The sequence below is a fragment of the Oreochromis niloticus genome, linkage group LG3 (assembly GCF_001858045.2).
Source record: "Oreochromis niloticus isolate F11D_XX linkage group LG3, O_niloticus_UMD_NMBU, whole genome shotgun sequence".
Classification (NCBI taxonomy): domain Eukaryota; kingdom Metazoa; phylum Chordata; class Actinopteri; order Cichliformes; family Cichlidae; genus Oreochromis; species Oreochromis niloticus.
In genome coordinates this window covers 52,581,776-52,604,268 of record NC_031967.2, presented here as the reverse complement: position 1 = coordinate 52,604,268, position 22,493 = coordinate 52,581,776, and the positions used below count along the sequence as shown (strand labels likewise).

The window sequence follows — 22,493 nt, the reverse complement described above, 5'->3', positions numbered from 1 at the left end:
TACTAAGTTTGAATAAACATCAGCGCGAACTATCGCATGTCCGCTATTCCCTGCTCGTAACCGTAAGTTATGTTATTTTCAGGGAAAATGTTTTTTACCTTCTGGGCCTTATAAGCCTATACTGGTGTTTTTAGAAGTCTTGTTTGACTTTATACTTTTCTGAATAGTTTCTGGGATGCTTCTCAAATTGCACTGCTGGAAATAGGGTTTTTTTGTTGTTGCATATCCAGTTTTTTTGGAAAATTTGCATTATAATATTTATTTTAGTTTTTCCTGCAGTATATAAAAATTGGTGTATCTCAAAAATAAAACTATGAAGACACTCAAAATAAATTTCAAGTGGTGGGAAACTATTTTGTGCAACTTTTTTGTATTTGCAGTTTTGAGGGATAAGTCTCTTAAATGTTTCTAATTAGAAATATATGTAAAAAAAACAAAACAAAACGGTTTTCAATATTTTTTTGTAGTTTATTTACACTTTTTTGCAATTTATGTAATTACTATGGACTTAATGAATACATATCATTAGAATCTGGGCTATAAAGGCTGTATTGATGTATAGCAACTTGAAATGCTCCCAAAAATGGCACTACAGCATGTAAAATAAAGATAAGGACTTGGTTCTATGGTAGGTCTTAAAGGGTTAATAAATTTGGTTTTTATTGTGAGTCACATTTTCTATCTCTTTTTTATTTACAAGTTTTTATGATGATTTTCTTTTTTTATATCTACATCTGGAAATATTTTAGTTTTGTATAATTTTTCACTCCAACTCCAGCGGGCTGAAACTCATCTTGTTGGTGGGCTGGTTCTGGACCCCAGGCCTCATGTTTGACACCACTGGTTTAAACTGTAACTGCAGATCTTGTTTGAGCTTCATGATTGACTCCACGTCACTTTCTTAGGCACACATTTCTTGGCAGACATGTTCATTTTCTCAGGGTAGAGCAAATCAAGTGTGGGCCACTGCACTGTTAGACTTTTCGTCTCCACTTCACGGTAACATACTGGCATCACTGTATGACGCCGTGTTACGGTAGCTTACCGTTCTGCAGGATGATACCGCTTTTTGCTGTTGTGGTATAATACTCTAGGACAAATTATGGTAACGCACCGTAGCTTATTTTACGGTACCGTTATGTCATAAATTACGTCAACAAAGTAACATCATACTGTGATTAAGAAACTGGTATACTACCCTTTATTCACGGTATGTCACTGTAAGCCCGCTGCAAGGTAATAAACTGCAAACATCTTTTAGAGTTTTTTAGTGTTGATTTTGCAGTACTAAGCTATGGAAATTACTGCAAAGGCTAACAGTGTGTGTCAGTATGGAAGGTCACAGTCAGAGAAGATCTACTTAAAGCTGAGCATGAATCTATTAGATTCTATTAAACACCTTCTATGATGGTTTTAATTCGACTGATAATAGATTGGTGATGAGTTTTGTTGTTGTTTAGCGAAATCCAGACGTTTAGCTCACTGACTTGAGCCCCTTTGTTATTACGCACGTGTTTATGACCCCACCCTCAGTCTGTTCTTCTTCCTCAAAAGACAAGCAGCCCTGTCACTGAACGCACCTGTTTTCACACTCAGAAACTTTCAGCTTTATTTACAAACTCCTCTTTAATCTCGTTGGTAGGGTTTAAACTGGGATGTTCTGTTTTCGGGAAATCTCACCATCCTATGGATATTTAGCAAACTTTGAAAAGTCCGATCATCAGAACATTGACACGGAAATGGCTGCTCGGACATCTGAGCGTCACTGCTTGACTCACCGTCTGTGTTTGCAGGTGAGCGTTAACTAACATAAGAGATTTGTTCATATTTATTAGATTTGTAAACTTGCTCGTAAGTGAACCACGTGGGACCTGCCTGCAGATAAACAGTTAAGGAAACCCTAATTTCCGCTCAGACTGTGGAGTAACTCCGGGGCGGGTTAAATACATATTTTCTCTTTTGTTTGCTGACTCCAAAAACCAAAACGTTCAGTCAGAGACGGTGTGAGGAGGTTAAAAAACGTCTGCGCAGACTGCTTGCTTCTCACTGCGCGCGCTCAGATCAAAACAGGCCGTTTTGTTTTTGTCTTGTGCGCGTAACCGACCGTTTGAGCGCCTCCCAAGTGTTAAATTAACACTAGAGAGTATCTATGTGTCCACTCCTCTGAGTGTTAAATATACGATTTACAAGATTTACAACGACTAACACTGAGCAGTGCTGATTTTCCGACTCTGGAAAACAACTCAAAATGTTAGAAAGGATCAGAGAACAGCTGACAGAGAGCTACAAAGTAAAGCCTTTAAATATACGAGGAAACATGTTGCATTAGTGGTGCAAATGAGATGTGAGAGCAGTGCTGGGCATTAACAAGAAGCCTTTGTGCGCGCACACTTTGAGCGAGAAACATAAGACACGGTTCAGTAGGCAGATTATAAACCGTGTCTTTACAGCACCGAATCTACAAACAGCCTAAAACACACTGAGAGGTGAAAGGAAACTGAAGATTACAGCTGATTTTAACCTGAAAGTCAGAAGTGATACTGTGGCTACCCACTGGAGATCCATCTCGCTGTCTGCTGCTGTCAGAACATTTAAAACACAAAATCTGAGGATTTCTTGTTTCTGTTGTTGTCGCTCCACAGGACGCAGCATGTATCCGGGCATACACCCATCCTGAAGGCAACACATTAATCCATTAAAGCTCAACATAAAACTCTCATTTTAAACTTGTATGAAGTCCTGATATTTTTATTTAAACAGATCGGACTGAAATAGACGGGCGCAGTCACGTTGAGCTGCTGAGGTTGATAAAATTAGGTTTTTCTAGTCAATTTTTCAGTAGCTTATGTTTTCTTTTGCTTTTTTTTTTTTGACTGGACAGGGGAAATGCGCTTCACCGTGGCTAGGGTTGAACCGCTGCCTTTCAAGCCAATCGATATCGTTTCCGTGAAGCAGCCTTTAGTTCTTGTAAATGCAGCATCATTGACACTTTACATTAAAGAAATTAACGGAAGGGATTGTGTATATCGCCTCGTATATAAATAGAGGTGTGATTTGTTTGGTTTTGAATAACATTTTTTTTCAAGCCCCGTGACTTCAGTTGCTTTAGTCCTCCTGTTCTGCTCAGCTGCTCCGCCGTCTCCGTCCACCCATCATACTTTAGATGACTTCTTTAATAATCTTCATGTATTTATCTCTAATTGTTTCATCTATAGGTGAGTGAAACCGAGAATGTTTATATTTTAATTCGTGTCAAACTTCAAAGCTAAACTAATAAGAGTAAGTTTATCTGTTCTTTAGAAAAACAAAAACTTTAATTCGAGTTGTTCAAAACATGACTAAAAGTCTTTTCACTGTCACTTTTCATATATCTTGATTAATGCAATGAGTTCAGTACACTCAAGTCTTTAACAATGAAAGAGCACCCTCAAAAAATAACTCTTCGAATGAACATAAAAAATCATGGAAAGAATTTCCATGATTATTAAATTGCTTTATTTTTTAAGCATTCTTTATTAATGTACTTGAGTTGAACCAACTTGATAAATTAATGATGAATCAACTTATATATTGCGGTTGAGTCCTACTTACAAGTCTGACACTTCTGACACTTGTTTAGTGCAAATTTTCACCATGCTTGAACGACATTGTGACAGAGTTCAGTAGCAGCCCATCAGCGTCTGAAATCAACACCATGAAGACAGGCTTATTGTTGCTTGTCCTGTTGCTTGAGATGTTAAAGAGGATTGTATCAAGTATGAGAAGTTTGCCAGTTAAAGTGTGTTTAACATGGTAAACTGTGTATTTCAACCATAACTGTGATTTTTTTCAATCCAAAAATGAAATGAAAGCTCAAGCAGGAAGTGCTAAACAGGCCTAAAGATGGAGATTTTTTAGAGTTTCTGGGGAAATCTCCAATGGTATTGGGGGGTTTTGCTATATGATGAGTTGATGTTAGAGTGATTCACGATAACACGTGGGATTTTCACAGTTGTGGTGATCAAAATGATTAAAAATCTTACTGTAATATGATAAAACATGTTTTTCTTAAACTATCATATTAACATTTTGTGATCCCTGTGTCTAAACGTGTTAAGAGACTACCTGGAAATGAAAAATATCTCACAGAAGAATCATTTCGTCAAAGGTTTAAACTGTTAATGCTGCTCTCGGTTCAGCTCAGGATATCAGCGACTGTGTGTGAAATGAAAATCATTAACATCAGTCTGACATCAGTCACTGTCTTTTGTGCAGGAGGTAGTTTAAAGCAAAGAGGGACCAGCGACTGGACGGCAAACACATCATCACAGATGTGCGTTCAGGTGAAAACCATGTGACAGCCTTACAAGACATTTGTGATCACATGCTTGGTGTCAGAGGACAAAATAATATCAAAGTGGAGTGTTTGATTGATGACAGTGCTTCATTATCTGGGCAAATATCGTTCACGAGTGTTTTAAATCAGGTCCGTGTTAATCAAGTACTTTTAGAACTTTAATTCAAGTACTTTTAGTTTACACAAATGCTAAATATAAATTAATAAATACAAAAACTAAACAAATAATACATAATGATCATGTTCAAGATGTCTCAGTGTACTTTTAGACATTTAAAAAGAAAAACCTGCCTGCACTGGAAAAAAAAAAATTTTCCGTGACATTTTCACACCAGTGGTACGTGGAACCACAAACACCCTTAAAAATGTACTTTTTCCTCTGACATCATTTCAGGGTTGTTGTTTTTTTTGTTGAACAACTGTGGTGTGTTCAGTTTTAAATATCCTGTTCCAACAGTGGGAAAAAAAGATTGATTCTTTTCTTTCCTTCAGCTCTTCAGCAGGATGTGCAGGTGAAGCTTGGAGAGGACATCACTCTCCAGTGTCAGATTACCACAGATGAAATAATCTCAGTGCTGAAGTGGAGCAGAGCTGACCTGAACACAGACGGCTACGTCTACTTCTACAGGAACAAACGCTCCTATGAAAACTACCAACATCCATCTTTTCATGGCCGAGTGAAGCTGAGGGACCCAGAGATGAAGGATGGAGACGTTTCTCTGATCCTGAACAACGTCACGTTTAATGACACTGGGATTTATGAGTGTCATGTAGCTGTGAGGAACCCTGTGAGAAGTAAAAGAGTTCACACTGAGATCAGTCACTTCTTCAACCTCACAGTCACAGGTGAGTTTGTCTACACGCCCTGGAAACTGCATCACATTTCAGTTTTTTGGGTCCCTAAACTGATGTTAAACAGCTTTTTTTGCTTGTGATAGTTTCACCTGTTGGTTCCCTGCTGTGTTGGAGTCTTACTTTCTGCTCTGACAGCTGATGTTTTCTCTGCAGGTGAAACGGATAAAACCATGTCGGAAAAGCAGCTGAAGGAAAAAGGAGCTACAGAAGGAAACATGTATGATAGAAAAGCAGAAACTCTGAGTGTTCAGATTATTGTTGTTGTTGTTGTTATTGTTCTCGTCACTACTGTCATTGGGTTTATGGTATTTTTGAGATTTAAAAGAAATAAGGAGCAGTTCATAGCCAAGCCTAGTGATGAGAGTGAGGAAATGGCCTGAAATGTTACTTTCTTTACGATGCAATAAAGAGCCCCTCGGGATAATTTCTTGTTACATCTCAATGTACATCAATTATTTACATATACACTGCATCTCTGCTGTGTGTGCTTCACCCGAACCCCTTTGAGAATCTTTTAGAGTTGCTGACAGCTGTAAGTCAAGATAAATGTTGTCCTTGCATATGCAAAGTGAAGCAACGAACTGTTAACAGCAGCTAACAGCTTGGTTATTAAGGAGATAAACATGGTCCCTGTAGAAACAAGAATTGGCACCCTCATGTATTGCATTCAAAGGTTCATATGGATAAGTTCGGATAAGTTGCTGCTCAAAACAAAGGTCTTGTATTGATACCAGAATCAGCTGTTTAATGTAGAAACAGCACTGGTGTTCACATTCAGTTCAGTTTTATTTATATAGTCACATTTCACAATAGGTTTGACTTCAAGGTGCTTTATGCTGTCAGGTTAACACCCAACAATAGCAAAGAAAGCTCCAACAATCAAGCTGTGAACAAGCACTTGGGTAGACTCTTTATATTCAATCATCAAACAAAAGAAGCTTCAGTGACACTGAAATTACATGTAACTTAAACTTAAACTCTGCTGATAATAACTTCTGTTCACTGGTAAATTAAATGGACTGATCCTTACATAGCACTTTTCTACTCTCCCGGATCGCTCAGAGCGCTTCATACTACATGCCACATTCACACAGGAACTTTCTTCTATGCTTTAAGTGCTTTCTATTTAACATTCATTCTCTGATGGACGCATCCGAGAGCAACTTGGGGTTAGTATCTTGCCCAAGGTTTATGACCCCGCCCTCAGTTTGTTCTTCTTCCTTTAAAAGACACTTGAGCGTGCACTTGAAAACAAACACACCCGCTTTCACGCTTGGAAACTTTCAGCTTTATTGAAAAACCGGGATCTCCTGTTCTCGGGTAATCTCACCATCCTTTGGATATTTAGCAAACTTTGAAAAGTAGGATGATCCGAACAATAAGACGGAAATGGCTGCTCGGACATCCGAGGTTCCGAGCTGCACTCACCGTCTTTGTCTGCAGGTGAGTTTGAACTAACACTAAGAGGTTCGATCATATTTATTAGATTTGTTAACTTGCGCGTAAGTGAACCATGTGACCTGCCAGCTCTCACTGCAGATAAACAGTTAAGGATCATTTCCGCTCAGACTCTGAAGTAACTCTGGAGCGGGTTAAATACACATTTTCTTTTGTGTTTGCTGCCTCCAAAAAACCAAAACGTTCGGTCAGAGACGGTGTGAGGAGGTTAAAAACCTGCGCAGACTTTGTGCTTCTCTCTTTGCGCGCTGACATAAAAACAGGCCGTTTTGTTTTTCTCTTGTGCGTTTAATCGACCGTTTGAGCACCCCCTACTTCACTTCATATAAAGTCAAGCTTTTAATTATACAAGGATAAATGCTGCGCTAGTGGTACAAATGAGACTTGACATAATATTTGGCTTCTATTATTTACACAATTTCTCATTTTTTGCAAACTGCAGTCCGTTTTATTTGAATAACAATATAAAATGTGACGGATTAAACTGATCAAGCAGAAGAAAAGTCTTCTCTGCAGCCACAGTCTCTGTGCCTCAATCTGCATTCGTCTGCACACATCATAAAAGTCACTGCTACGACTTTCATCACTTTATTCTTATTGTCCTAAATATTTCTCATATTGTGACTTTTGCTGCCATCTACTGGTTAAAATAAGCATAGCAAACTGTAACACTTCTCAGAACTGCTCGGCCTTCTTGTAAATACTCATCTTGTTGCTAATGCTCCACATCACACTGATAAAAGTTTCATCAGTAAAATGTTGAAGAACTGACTCAAAATCAAAGCCCCGAGGATCATTTAGCATCTGTGTAATATTTTGCCATCATGTGTGTACTGTGATGCTGCATGCTAACGCTAATTTGATGTATTTGTTGATTCCAAAAATGTAAAGGCCAAGTTTCTCCTGAAGGAGATCACAGATTTTGATAATCCAATAAAGAATGAGTTTTTTATATTCATCTATGCGCTCTCTCTCCCTCTCTCTCTTACAAAGTGAAACATAAGTAAAATGAAACCAACTCTGTTTTCACTGCAGGTCAGGCTGCAGACAGACACTTCACTTCCCAGCCTCCAGTCACAGCAGTCACAGATGGAGTCCCTCATAGTCTTCTTGTTCATGATTTCTTGCTCTTTAGGTGAGTGAAAGAGTTTTCTTAAAAAATATATTTTATTAGGTAAGTTTAAATCTGTGTAATGTGTTTAACAGGTTAAATGTTGATTCCCATGTTTTGTTTGCAGGTTGAGCTCCTCTGTTTCTTTGTAGTCATTTTGTTCAGCATTTTTACAGCAGCATGTTTAATGATGTAACAGCTGATGTCAGATCCAGGGGTGGGGTGGAGGGATTTTAAAGTCCCAGAGCTCACCTGAATCTGGCTGCTGTAAGCTGATTGTGTTTTGAGTCAGCAGCCACTTTGTGGTTTGTGTGTTCTTTGAATTGCTGCACGATGAGAACAGCATCAGTCACTCCAGGGTCTGAAATGGACACCAGGAGATGTTACTTACAGGAGATGTTGGACAACTTTTTCCTTTTAAAGTGTGTTTAACGGTGTAACTTTGCATTTTTATCTTAACGTTTTTTCCCCACTACAACTGAGTCTAACAGTGAAAAAAAAAAAAAAAAAAAAAAGTAAAAATGGGAAGTGAAAGCAAAACATCAATCCAAGACTTTCTCTTTTGGTTGGGAGTCTTTCATTTCTCCTTTCACTTCTGCTTTGGGTTTTAAGGAAATCATTTATGTCACATAGCTCCAATGTGAGACCTGCCAGAATTAAAACATGACAAGGACAGCTCTGGACTTTGCATATGTGATGAGTGGGGCTGAGAGTGTTTTGTGCTAACATATAAGATTTTCAGATTTATTGTAGAGAAGTGCATTCCAAATATGCCTCTAATAATTCCACAACATAAAAAAATATTATATTAACTTGTGACTTTAATTATTGTGTATTTGAGTCTCTTTTTTTTCTTTTTTGTAAATTCATGAAACTCAGAGCTCCCATGCAGGGAGGTGGAGGGAGTCTGAAGTGATGTTTGACTAAAGATCATTTTTATTGAACTTGAACACATAAGCTTTATTTATATGAAAGTTTACAATGTTGACACACTTGGTTCAGCTCAGGTTGTCACTGACTGAGTGATATATTTAAACTTAAACTCATTTACTTTCATTTCACACACACACACACACACACATGTATGTATGTATGTATGTATGTATATATATATATATATATATATATATATTGTTGTGGAAGTTTTTCCACTTAAATAAAGCCTGCAGATGAGGGGTGAGCGGTAGCCAACATTCTTTAATCAAAGCACACAAAGAACAGACAACCAAGCTTGGTGGAGAGCCTGCATGACCACGGGGCAGGGTCAGCAGAGTCTCACTGAGAGTAGTGTGGCTCTCACTTAAATACCTTCTCCAGGAACAAAAGGCAGTACACAGATGTTTCACACCTTAAGATTCACCACTCCCTGGAAGAGACAAAAGACTCTTCCTGTGGAGTTGTCTGCTTCCCCCCCTAACTAGACCCCCACCATTTTTCTTACAGTATGGGTGTCAGACATGTTAAAATCCAGTGGCACCAAGGCATTACAATAAAATAATGTGATTAATACATAAGTGAAAGAAATTCCTTTACAATCCCACCCTTTGATTCTCAAATCAAGAATCACATTAAAACCAGAATTTCTTTCCCAACATTCTGTATATTACATCAACATTATTTTACACTTAAAGGAGTTTCACACTGTGTATCCTCACTGCACTGTTCTCCCACCACCCTTTGTTCATCTTTAATCTTCCCCCCAATCTAAGCTCTCACATGCAAATGGCAACAACAATGATACAGAGGAAAGGTCTTCTCCAGAGTGTCAAAGTACTTTGCATGGCAAAGTGAAAAAGCATTGGATGGTCATTCCCAGTCCCAGTCATGGCTCCTGGTGTCTGTGCCGTTTACAGAGTTATAATTCCAACACTGATCTCCCTCTGCGCTGTCACTTTTGGAGCTTGGCACGCTCTCTTCATCCCTCGATGTCTGTTCCAACGCAGCTGTAGATTTAAGGCAGAGCACGTCGTACACCTTAGTGGTCTTCCTCAACGTCAACGGCGAAACTCTTTCATTTTATTTTAAGATTTTTGCTGTTCAAAATCTCCTCATGACAATCCTTTGGAAGCCCAGTGGTGCAGCCCACTGTCGTTTGTCTGCTGTCCTGCAGATGGTCCCTGCTTCTCACTGGTCCTCTTGAAGCGTTCTCTCCCGGTCGTGGTCTGTATCTGCGTCAATCCTTCCATATCCCTCATGTCACGGTCTCTGCAATTTAAAAATGAAAGCTTCCACGGAAAACCCTCTTTTGCCCTATGTCAGCTTAGCACAATTAGACATGCACAATGAAGTTGTGCATTGTCTCTTAAAAATTCCCAGGGATTCTCCTCTGAAGTAGTTTCACTCCAGGCCCTGTCGTAAGAAAACATTAGCCAGTGGTGTGTCCTGCTGTAAATCATGTGATTAGATCCCACGATTAACCCTTTGCTGTGGAAAAATAGATGTTAGCGCAGCGCATCTGTATGCACACTTTCTCACAGTGACCTCTGCACTGTAAACAATACAAGGTCATGAATAACACACTGCTGGTAAATTCAAAGACACAGAAAGTGGCAATTAAAAGGTTAAGTCAGCATGGCCCAAAAGCCCCTACAACCTGTTGCTGTCACCTTTCTGCTCCTGTAAAAAGAAACATACATACATACATACATCCACCCTTTTGTCAGGTCAAGGTGGAGGTGCAATCTTGCACACTGGTGTCAAGTCAGTCAAGCTTTTGTCAGTCCCCACAGTCAGTCCCCATTTTTATTTACTGACAGTAGAACCTTTCGTGACGCAATAAGTTTCTACTGCCAGCAATGACGTCATTTCAAAAAAGAAAAAAGAATTTAGACCGGATTACCTCGCTGAATCCGTTTTGACAGGGACTTGTTTTCTGATTGTCCCAAATAAGTGGCTTTCTCCCGAGCCCATTCTAATTTTTGGAGAAACTCACTTGCGATTATTCAACATGTTGTGTAGCGCTTTCGATCCCGATCTTGCAGGCCTGCTTGGAAAGAGGAAATTGCCAAACAAAAATCTCAGTGCACTGTTAAAAATAAAAAATATGAAGGCCTCTTTTTAGAAGTTGTCTAAGCATATTCTTAGAATGATAGATCAAAACAAAACTAATTGGCAGTTTCAAAGTGGTACCAAAAGAAAATGCATCAGTAAATCTCCCAAACTTTCATCCACCAGTCACACATCTCACACAACAACAATATTCTATTAGATAATGAGTTTTGTTTTCCCCACATGTACCCAGATGTGTGCCATGATAAGACCTCCCCCACACATCAGAAACAAGAAACTCAATAATCTATTAGTCTCCACTCATCTGACCCCCCTGCAGCACTCTGTTCACCCCTGCAATAATTCAATCATCCTTCCCCAAAATAACACTAGTTCACTAGTCTATGTATCACTTCTTAACCCACTAAGTGAACCGGACAAGATGATGGTAACAGCAATGCATGCTTAAAATGCTATTTGGTCTTCATGAGCTTCATTGCATGTGTGTTTGTGTTAGTAGGATTAATGCATTTTCATGTTTGTGTACCTCTCCTCTTTGCGGTTCTCCAGACACTTTTCAATTCTTCACGCAAGGCAGTCGTTTTTTCTTCCCAGTTTCCTAAACCCAAATTTCAGTTCCCACACTAAAACAGCCATGTTCTCCCCTGCTCCTTCCACTGTGGTCTCATCTCATCTCTCCCCCCTTGCAGCAGTCCAGTGAGAGTCACTTGTCCTGTGTTTTCCACTGTCTCATCTTGCCATTTTGCTCCAAAAGTGGCAAATGTCCAACTCAGACAGTCTTTTCAAAGGTCCATTCACACACAGTGAAGTTGCAGCTCGTTGGAAATGCACATCCATCCATCCAGTCATGATGATGCCATTTTTCTCCTTGCTGTCGCTGTCTTGCACAGTTGCTGCTGCTGGACCTTTTCTTCACTGCTCAGGATACTGCTGTGAGCTCCTGATATCCATCTCGTTGTTCTGGAACTGCATTTCTTGTCTTCAGGGAGAGATTCTTGGAGCTTGTGTTCTCAGGGTGACAAACACATGGAAGTTAAGCTGTAAAACAATTCAGCCAAAACTTGGCTTGAGTGTTTCTAAATGATGTTAACCTACAATTTTCTTCCGACTGCTGCACGTGAAAAATTGATCAGGGTCTGCTCTTCACCTGCAAGTGACACACTGAGACATTTTGATTATTCTTATCACTGCTTAAAGAAACACGTCTCCCCTCTCTGGTTCTGAAGTCCCCTTTCTTAAAAACCCAGAGAGATTGTAGTTGTTCTACATTGAAAATCACCAAACCCTCTTCCTATTTTTACTTATTTTCATCAACAATTCTGCTAATTTTGTGTGTGTGCCCACCCTAGGGGAGCTGGTGGCCTGCAGTACCACCGTCTCCCGCTAGTTGGAAACAACCTTTACGCACATTTCTACACTCCTCTCTTTTTTTTTTTTTCTTGTTTTTGTTCCCTATTTTCAACATTTTGAACCCCATTTTTCACTGTTTTTTTTTTTTTTTTTACACACACATCAACTTTTCCCACACAACCATTCTCTGCAATCTCACAACATACTTTTACCCACAGTTCTTAACATACAGTCACACTTTGAGTTTTGTCCCTGGCCGCCTGGTGGAACGTCTGCCGCAGTCGCCTCTCGAGCCGCTAATCCGGCTCCGCTGACTGCCCCTGGAATCTAGATTCTCTTCCTACTACACGAGGCGTCCCCCGTGAGGTTCCTTGCCTTCTACGGACCAAGGAACGAACACCGCCACCCCCAGTCTCCTTTGAAGAAGTTAGGATCTTTTAGAAGACGCTAGAGATGTCACTCCGTGATTCTACACGAAGACTCCCTCGGAGCTCTTGCCCTGGAAGGTCATAACACACCTTCTTGGGCTCCCCGAAGGCTGCAACACGCTCACCTCTTGCCAGACACAAAACTCTCGTGACTTGTTACAAGTTAGCTATCACTCACCCATCTGCAGGAGTCCCCTCAAAATCGATGGTCTCGGTGGTTGCTGAAACACGCGGCTCCGTGACTCCTCCATTTCCTTTGCTTCAACAGCCGGTAGGACAAAGGTACCTTTTACCTCAGGGGTGATCAGCCCATCCACGGAACCGTTGTTCAGCGACCACACGGACCACCCTGCTCACAGCGCCATTCTGTTGTGGAAGTTTTTCCACTTAAATAAAGCCTGCAGATGAGCGGTGAGCGGTAGCCAACATTCTTTAATCAAAGCACACAAAGAACAGAAAACCAAGCTTGGTGGAGAGCCTGCATGACCACGGGGCAGGGTCAGCAGAGTCTCACTGAGAGTAGTGTGGCTCTCACTTAAATACCTTCTCCAGGAACAAAAGGCAGTACACAGATGTTTCACACCTTAAGATTCACCACTCCCTGGAAGAGACAAAAGACTCTTCCTGTGGAGTTGTCTGCTTCCCCCAACTTCCTAACTAGACCCCCACCATTTGTCTTACAGTATGGGTGTCAGACATGTTAAAATCCAGTGGCACCAAGGCATTACAATAAAATAATGTGATTAATACATAAGTGAAAGAAATTCCTTTACAATATATATATATATATATATATACATATATTTATATATTTTCATGTAATTTTGTTACATAGGTTAAATTTAAATGTTCGATTTAATGGAATTTAGTCAAATGAAATGAACTTGATTAGCACACATTCAGTTTATACCAAGCACTCATAAATCCCACTGTCATTAAATGTGACACTGGCCACATTCTAAATGAGCAATTATTCGAATAAATAAAAAAGTATTTTACATGTTTCAGTTGCATTTTAATTAAAATCATTACTTTATGTTTAATAAGGGTGTATAATATTTATTTTTTCGTGTGATAGACAATAAAATTGCACAACAATCAGGTACCTTTGAAATAAATAGACAACAAAATACAAAGTAAAGTTGCCAAAAGTTACACTCTGCTTATAGGTACTTATTACGCCTTTCTTTCCTGTAAAATTTTGACTTGTTAGTGTGTTATTTTAGTGCACTGGGTAAAGATTTGTAAGTATAGGTACATAATAATAACATAATTCAGCTAAAATACTCTGAAATTACATTTAAATTAACGGAATTACACCTTGAGACTGTTTTTTACAGAGTCAAGTAAACATAGTTGGAGTTTATTTGACGCCAAAAAATATTACAACTAACTGAGGGAAGCTTAGCAGACAGCCAGCAGCTACAGCCCTGTTTTAGGGCTCATCGTAATCAAGTATGTCTCTGATTTTAAGCCTCTGCCCACACGAAGCTGTTACAGAACGGGAAATTAGGTACAGGGACCAAAACTGGTTTTATAGACCATAAACATTTTAACATGGTGCTCTGTGAGGACTGATGAGTATTAGAGGAACTGCTGTTTGAGGCTCTTTGCTGTTGTCTTGATTTTTCAGCCACAAATTCTTATCAAGTGGCATTAACAGTTAAAAATGTTTTAAAAATTTAAAAAGGAGTTACATTTAAAAAAGATTATTTTCTTCCCTTCAGCTCTGCAGCAGAATCTGCAGGCGAAGCTTGGAGAGGACATCACTCTCCAGTGTCAGATTACCACAGATGAAATAATCTCAGTGCTGAAGTGGAGCAGAGCTGACCTGAACACAGACGGCTACGTCTACTTCTACAGGAACAAACGCTCCTATGAAAACTACCAACATCCATCTTTTCATGGAAGAGTGAAGCTGAGGGACCCAGAGATGACAGATGGGGACGTTTCACTGATCCTGAACAACGTCACGTTTAATGACACTGGGATGTATGAGTGTCACGTAGCAGTGAGGAACCCTGTGAGAAGTAAAAGAGTTCACACTGAGATCAGTCACTTCATTGACCTCATTGTCACAGGTGAGTTTGTGGAGCTCACACTCAGATCCCACATCATAAAAACCCCGAAAACATAAAAGCATGAAATTATAAACTAAAAATCTAATGACTGATTATTTGTTACTTGGCAAATAGACAAACAAAAGCCAGTGAGCTAAAACTCATCCACAGTTTCTTCTGCTCACTTCTTTTAGTGTGAAGTGTGAAGGGGAGAGTCATTAGCATGCTGCTAACGCAGATGCTAAACATTAAACCACTCTTGAAATATTCTCTGACAGCTGATGTTCTCTCTGCAGGTGAAACAGATGAAAAGTTGTTGCAGCAGCAACTCGTGGAAAGTGAAGCTGGAAACATGCAGGATGTGGGAGACATAGTAACTCCAACTGTTATAATGGTTGTTTGTTTTGTTGGGCTTGCTGCTGTTGTTGTTGGTTTTCTGACATTATTCATATTTAAAACAAATAAGAAGCAGCTTCCAGTCCGGAGTAATACAGAGGCAGTCGATTTAACATGTCCAGAAATATGATTTTATAGAAAGAAAATTTACAGCTTTTATTGATAGCAGCTTTGCCAGGAGGCTAAGCAACATGGACTTCTAGTTTAAAAGTGAAAAATAGGAAATAATAAATTGTTCTGTGGTTATCAAAAACATAACAGCTCTGCAAACTCTTCACAAAACAGCAAATTCAGCCTGGAGCTTCTCACTGTGGTATAGCGGTGCTAACCACTGCACCGCTGTCAGAGCCTGACACATAGGAATAATTACAAAAGATGGAGCTCACACTAGAACAGAAACAATATTTGCATGTTATAGTGATCTTTTTTTATAGTAATACTAGTCTGGAAGCAGACTAGCTCAATACATTATATCACTGAATAGCTCAAATAAAGTAAACAGTTCAGTAAATATGGTACTGCAACTTCTCACCTGTATGTGACATACACATTATGTGTATATATATATACATTATGTATGTATATATATATATATATATATATATATATATATATATATATATATATATATATATATATATATATATATATATATATATATATATATATATATATGTCGCGAACGGTGAAGGCGCTGCAGGGAAAACAAATCCTTTTTTTCTCACCGCTTTTGCATGCACAATGGTGGGCCTGAGTGAAGACGGCACTGAAGATTTGTCCATTTGGGGTCATGTGTGAGTCGCCGTCCCCTTTTAACCTGTGTGTTATGCCGATTTGTTCTTAAATGGTTCCCCGCAGCGCTTGTCCTGTCTCACGGTCAATCATACAGTTTTATCGTTTTTAATAGGGTAAAGTTTTTAATCGTTTTTAGGTTCCGCTGTTGCATTGTTACTTTTATTTTGTATTAAAAATTAAATTCTTGTTAACTGACTGTGCGCCTACGGCTCTGTCCTATTTTAAATAGGTACCTACCACGTGTCACCTGTAGCATGTTAGTCCAGTTTCTTTTCAATCAGCTGGTCTGATGGTCAGTTTGTAGAACATCAGTGTACCAGAGTCTTTACTCTCTCTGGTTTAGTTCAGCAGAGCTCAGGTCTCTCTGTAAGAGATAAGATAAAAAAGATAAAACTTTATTAATCCCTCGGGTGAGCTCCTCTGGGAAATTCGGTAGCGCCTCACTCTGATTGGCTGCTGTGCTGAATGTTTCTTTTATTGTCTCTGTTCTGTGTTGTTTCCTTTTTTAGACCAGAAAAACATCACAGCTGAGTCTGGGCAGAACATCTCGCTGCCATGTGGAGCTCCAACTAATAATAATCAGATGTTGGCTGTTCAGTGGAGCAGAGCTGACCTGGAGCAAGAATATGTGCTTTTGTACAGAGATGAGGTTTTTGTTCCAGACAACCAGCATCCAGCTTTTAAGAAGCGGGTGGATCTGCAGAGCAGACAGATGAAGGATGGAGACGTGTCTTTGATTCTGAAGAATGTGACGGTTAATGACACTGGAACATACGAGTGTTGTGTCTTCAGGAGAGGAAAAAACCACAGGATTAGCACCATCAGCCTGAGTGTTGTTCCTCCATGTGAGTTATTAAAGGGTAGATTTTATGGTCAAAGGCTTTGATATTTATTAAGTTGTTTTTATGGTGCATTTTCTTTTACTTCATAATACACAGTAATAGTATAAGTCATCACCTGCCTGACAGCTGACGTCTCACATCTGTCCAATCTGCATGTCCACCACACACAGCAGATGGAGAGGAGGAGGGTGGAGTCAGCAGAGGACGCTTTGGACTTGTAGCTGCTCTGCCTGCTTTTGTTGTGATCATCGCTGTCATAGTTGTGATCTCCAAGAAACAGAAGATGAATAATACGCTTACTTCCTCCCCACGGCCAGGTAGGGCATTAACAGAGAAAGGTGGACACAAAGATATACTTTTCTTTCTTACTCTCATATAAATTATTTAGCTTTTATTAAATAGTTATCTGAATCTTACAACCAAAGTTTGTATAATAATACACAAGATTGGCTGTAGACCATTGTTCATCTTTCAGAACACTGTGTAAAAATAACAAAAAACAAAAAGTGAATGCAAAAGTGCATAAATATTTATTTTACGTGTTTGATGTGTGTGGCAGGGCGTGGTCTGTTGCAGGGGAGGTGGACCCACCTGAGCGGCATCTGCAATCACGCCTCTCGGGCGTAGTCTGTGCTCTCTCAGCTGTTTTTTGGGTGTGTGTCGGATTGTTGTCGGGTCTGCCGTGGTACAATGGGACTTCTGCTCATGAACCTTCTGCTCATGAACCTGTGTGCACAGCGTCTGCAAATCGGCGCTGTACGAAGTAAATTCATCTTTACACAAAACTGTAAGCTGTCATCTGTGAAGCGTGAGCGGTGTTTGTTTTTACCATAGTTCATGGTGGAGAATGGCTGCTCTTCTGAGTTTTGCCCTAAGCAGCCGTATGAATGGCAAACTACACTGATTAGCAGCGGCATAGGCACACTTAAAATTTCTTCCGAAATTTTCGCTTTCTAGTTTATTATATAATTTGTTAGAGAAAAAGTTGACTGCTTCTGTCTTCTGATTCAGTTACAGTTTTCTTTCAGTCAGTCTGCCCAGTTTCGCAAACTATTAGATTGACTGACTCCATCCTTCCCTTCACTGTATTTGTTTTGAATTTGGGATGCTTATATGCCTCACTACTGCTGAAACAATTTATTTATTTACTTCTGTGGTTGCTGAAGGGGGATTTATGAGATGCTATGATACAGTGTCCTGTCTCTCTTTCTGTTTCTCTTCTCTGCGTATAAAAGGTTTCTGTTCCCTGTCAACATCTTTCAGTGTAGATGAAGCCTCTGCAGTATCTCACAGCTGTGGACACAGATGGATTCTCTCAAGTTCCTCCTGATTTCATCCCTAATTTCTGCATCTGCATGTGAGTGAAACTGAATTTGTTTGTATTTTTATTCCCACAGAACTAAAAAGAAACCTATGAGTAATAAGGGTTAAATAATGGTTAATAAGTATAATTCAGAGTGATCTGTTTAACATGTGAAATGTTCATTTTTGTGTATTATTTGGAGCAGCAAAGGTTGCAGCCAAATAACCCAGAATATGACTTCCTCTTTTCCTGAATCACTTTTTATTGATCTTGGATGAAGAGTCTTGAGTTAATACACTGCAGTGTTTGATAATGAGATAGTGGATGTTGTAGACTCTACTCCAGGGGTCGGCAACCTTTCTGATGGCGAGTGCCATCTAAAATTTCCTCAGAAGTCAGTGTGCCATATGATTGCATTAGCAATAAATGTAATAACGCTCTATATTGACAGTTACACACTATATAGAACCACTTTATAGAATTATATTTGTTTTCAGATGTTGGCAGCTATCAGCGAATAGTTGTCAGCTATATTTGAAACAAAAAAAAGAAACTTTTTATCCATAACAGCAAATGAACTGTACAACAGAAAATGCAAATGCTATTTATGGTCTCCTCACAACAATGATAAGAAAAATAAACCTGGGCCAATATGACATGTTTGTTAATACAGAGATACACATGTTAATCTGATCTCTGGTCTCCCACTCAGAGACACAGGTCTCCGAGTGTCCAGCATTCAGACGGCTACCTGAGGACACTCATGTGAGAGAAAATCTGCTCACACAGATATGTAGAGCCAAGTACTGTCAATAAGGCCTCTGCAATGTTCTGAAGACAGTTAAACTTGACAGGTAGTGATGTCCAGCAGGTGAAAATGCAAGCTCCATGAACACGCACAGCTGTGGATTACAGCTGCGTCTGTAGTTCTGCAAACTTTGACCCCCACAGAGTCGAGCTTTTCAGTTCGGTCAGCTGCATTTCGATGTCCTCTGTGTCCAGCCAGTTAATGTGAGACAAATCGAGCTGCTCATTAAAGCTTTCTGGTTTGATGAGAAAAGAAAACATTGGTCCACCTGACAGTCCCGAAAAACACATTGTGAATTCTGTCTCGAGTCTATGGATGTATCCGTGTATTTCCGTGGTGCTGATGCTGCGCTGAGCGGACAGCTTCTGAAGCATTTGAAGTGTCGGAATGTGGAAATTTCAACATCGCTTGAAAAAACTGCCAGCTAGCAATTACAAGTTGAATCTGATAGTTGGGGTTGTTAGCTAAGATACCGTCATTAAGAAGCGGTACAACTAATGTGTCTATGTGAGCTAATTTGCGATGTGCACTGCTGGCCCGGCCATTTATTTTTTAATGCACCTTCTCAGATTAATTCACTGCGTGTCGTGCCCATGGCTGGACTGGGACAAAAAGCAGCCCGGGCATTTTGACAAGAGGGTTTTAAAGCAATAAAGCCTTTAAATGAATACAAAAGCTACCGCCCGGTATGCCCGATGGCCAGTCCAGCTATATCGTGCCATTTGTTAACCCTTCGCGTGCCAGCTGTGGCACACGTGCCCAGGGTTGCCAACCCCTGCTCTACTCATTGCGGGATGGGGTTCTCCTTTCGCAGGGAGCGTTTCCAGGATTTGTGGAGATTTGTGATCTGACAAAAATCAGCAGTGTGGATAAATGGTGTGGAAACCTTTGATTTTTCAGGCTCACGTTCAGCCATAATACAGACTGTTTACAGAAAAGTGTCTGCACAGGGCTTTACCATGTTTTTCAAACCTTTGAAAGAAACTTTTTAGACTTTACGTAAGTCCAAAGTATCAACGTTTTAGCTAAAAGTGAAAGTACTTGTTATGCAGAAGAGATGACACTCCATGACACCCTCTGGGTACACTCCTGGTTAAACCACAATGGAAACATCCTGAGTCTGTGCCTCCTGTATAGAGTACAGTGTTTTTCGCTTTGATGCTGACTTTATGAAATTGCAGAATGCTATTATGCTATATATGAAATCTAAGCAAGAAAAATTAACTTTTCTCTGCCTCTGACTTTTAATGGCCCATCAATATTTCTACTGCCTTGTGGAGAAAATATATTTTTAAATCTTTCCAGTGTTTAATTAACATGATATTTTATATTATTTCACTTTAAATCTGTAAAATTTTATGAAAACTTTAATATTAATCTGGTGTAGTGGAAGCATCAGTTTCACACAAACTTATGCTTAGTCTGACATGCAGGCATGCTGTTACTTGTGGTGCCCCAGAAGATGTTGAAGAGGTTTCTAACAGATGGAGAACAAAGAAATAATCAACCAAACACAAATTTCCTCATTTTCTGTGCTAACTTTGAAATGTGGCGGTTTTATCACCACTGTGTTTGAATAGAGGCGTGATCTAGATCTTGCTTATCATTTTTGCCAGTGCTTCATTTTTTGCCTTTTTGTTTGTTTGGAACCACGTGTTCTTCCCTCTATGACTCAACAGCTTTCATTTGCCTTTACTGCTCCACTGTCTCCATCCATTTGTCATAAATGGCTTCTTTAATAATGCTCCTATATTCACCTCTAATTGTTTTATCTACAAGTGAGTGAAACATGCTTATATTTTAATTCCTCTAAAACATTTGGCTTGTCTCTTCAGTTCAGCCTCATCCAGACTGATTACTGAAAAGTGAGCGTACTCATCACATCATTGGCCCTTTGCTAAATGATTCACCACTCACTATAGCTGGCTATTTTCACATTAGCTGATGGTTAGCAGCAATTTTAAACTTGCACAAACAGTCTGATAGATTTCAATTAGAGATGTGACTTTTCCTATAAAAGTAAGTAAAATGACTTACTTACAAGTCACATTAATTGGTAATGAATGTGTTTGTATGCCTCTTTCTAATCTTTCTTTCCTCGGCCAAATATTTGAAAGCACCGGTTATAAACATCAGTCGTGTCAGTCAGTCAAACCTCGCATAGTTGTTCTCCAATAAGTAACTTTTCTTTTGCTTATTAAAGTACTAATCATGACTTTCGCAGAGATCCCGCCATACTATGATTAAGTATGTTGTTCACACACACATAAAGCGAAACCTTTCTATTCCCTTTATGTGGTTAATGGTATTTTTCACTCTGAAACAGTGATGCTTATTGGCTTAATGAAAAATTTAATCGGAACAGAATGATCATCATCCCCTACCGACATGCAGTGAATTAAATGTTGTTTGCATTGCAGAATATTTCAAGATGGTGTGAAGGGAGGGGTGAGAGGGGGAAATATGTACCCTGTTTACAACAGCCAAAACAGAACAATAACTTAGCTCAAAACATTATATCACTGAATAGCTCAACTAAAGAAAACACTTCACTTACAGCTAAGTATGGTACAGCAGCTTCTCACCTGTAGCATGTTAGTCATGTTTCTTAGTTTTGCACAAAAAAACTGATGTTTCATTATATGTTTTTAAACTCAATAAACTGGTCTGATGGTCAGTTTGTAGAACATCAGTGTACCAGAGTCTTTACTCTCTTTGGTTTAGTGCAGCCAATCAGAGCTCAGGTATGTAGTGCCTCACTCTGATTGGCTGTTGTGCTGAATGTTTCTTTTATTGTCTCTGTTCTGTGTTGTTTCCTCTTTTAGACCAGACAAACATCACAACTGAGACTGGACAGAACATCTCGCTGCCATGTGGAGCTCCAACTAATAATAAGCAGATCTTGGCTGTGCAGTGGAGCAGAGCTGACCTGAAGGAAAAATATGTCCTTTTGTACAGAGATGAGGTTTTTGTTCCAGACAACCAGCATCCAGCTTTTAAGAACCGGGTGGATCTGCAGGACAGACAGATGAAGGATGGAGACGTGTCTCTGATTCTGAAGAATGTGACAGCTGCTGATAATGGGACATATGAGTGTCGCGTCTTCAGGAGAGGAACAAACCACAGGATTAGTACCATCAGCCTGAGTGTTGTTCCTCCATGTGAGTTATTAAAGGGTAGGTTTTGTAATAGAAGGCTATATTTATTACATTGTTTTTATAGTGCATTTTCTTTTACTTCATAATATTCAGTAAAAGTATAGGTCATCACCTGACACACAGCTGATGTCTCACATCTGTCTAATCTGCAGGTGCATCACGAGGACACACAGCAGATGGAGAGGAGACAGGTGGAGTCAGCAGAGGACGCTTTTTACTGGTAGCTGCTCTGTCTGCTTTTGTTGTGATCATCACTGTGATAGCTGTGATCTCCAAGAAACAGAAGAAGAATACTCCCACTTCCTCCCCATCTTGAGGAACTAGTTTATATACATCTGGTCTGAAACAGGAAACTGGGAACTTTTCTGTGAGAGCAGAAGAACAACCAGAGTCTGACATTAAAGTGATGAAGACCAGCAGAAAGCTGACATGTCCTCTTCAGCTCTTCCTCAGCAGAGGAAAGATTTCTTTATATTCCAGAGAAATTGTTCACACTGCACCAAAACAATACTGATACAACTTTTCTATGAGGGAGTCAGTGTTCATCTTAGATTTAGAACAAACTGTGGCTCCATAAGAAGAAA

At 39.6% G+C, this 22,493-nt stretch overlaps 1 long non-coding RNA gene across 2 annotated transcripts; it reads left to right on the top strand.

Annotated features, from left to right (window-relative positions):
* Nucleotides 1–1,534: 1,534 nt before the first annotated feature.
* On the top strand, nt 1,535–21,821 carry LOC106098947 (uncharacterized). Of its 2 annotated transcripts, XR_003219379.1 has the most exons (10): nt 1,535–1,793; nt 4,255–4,322; nt 4,829–5,182; nt 5,345–6,634; nt 7,685–7,784; nt 14,275–14,628; nt 16,308–16,643; nt 16,811–16,957; nt 17,904–17,997; nt 21,577–21,821. It is a non-coding gene; the product is annotated as an uncharacterized LOC106098947 (long non-coding RNA). The 2 variants fall into 2 exon arrangements; XR_003219380.1 differs by lacking the exons at nt 17,904–17,997; nt 21,577–21,821 and having other exon boundaries at nt 16,737–16,857.
* Nucleotides 21,822–22,493: the final 672 nt, after the last annotated feature.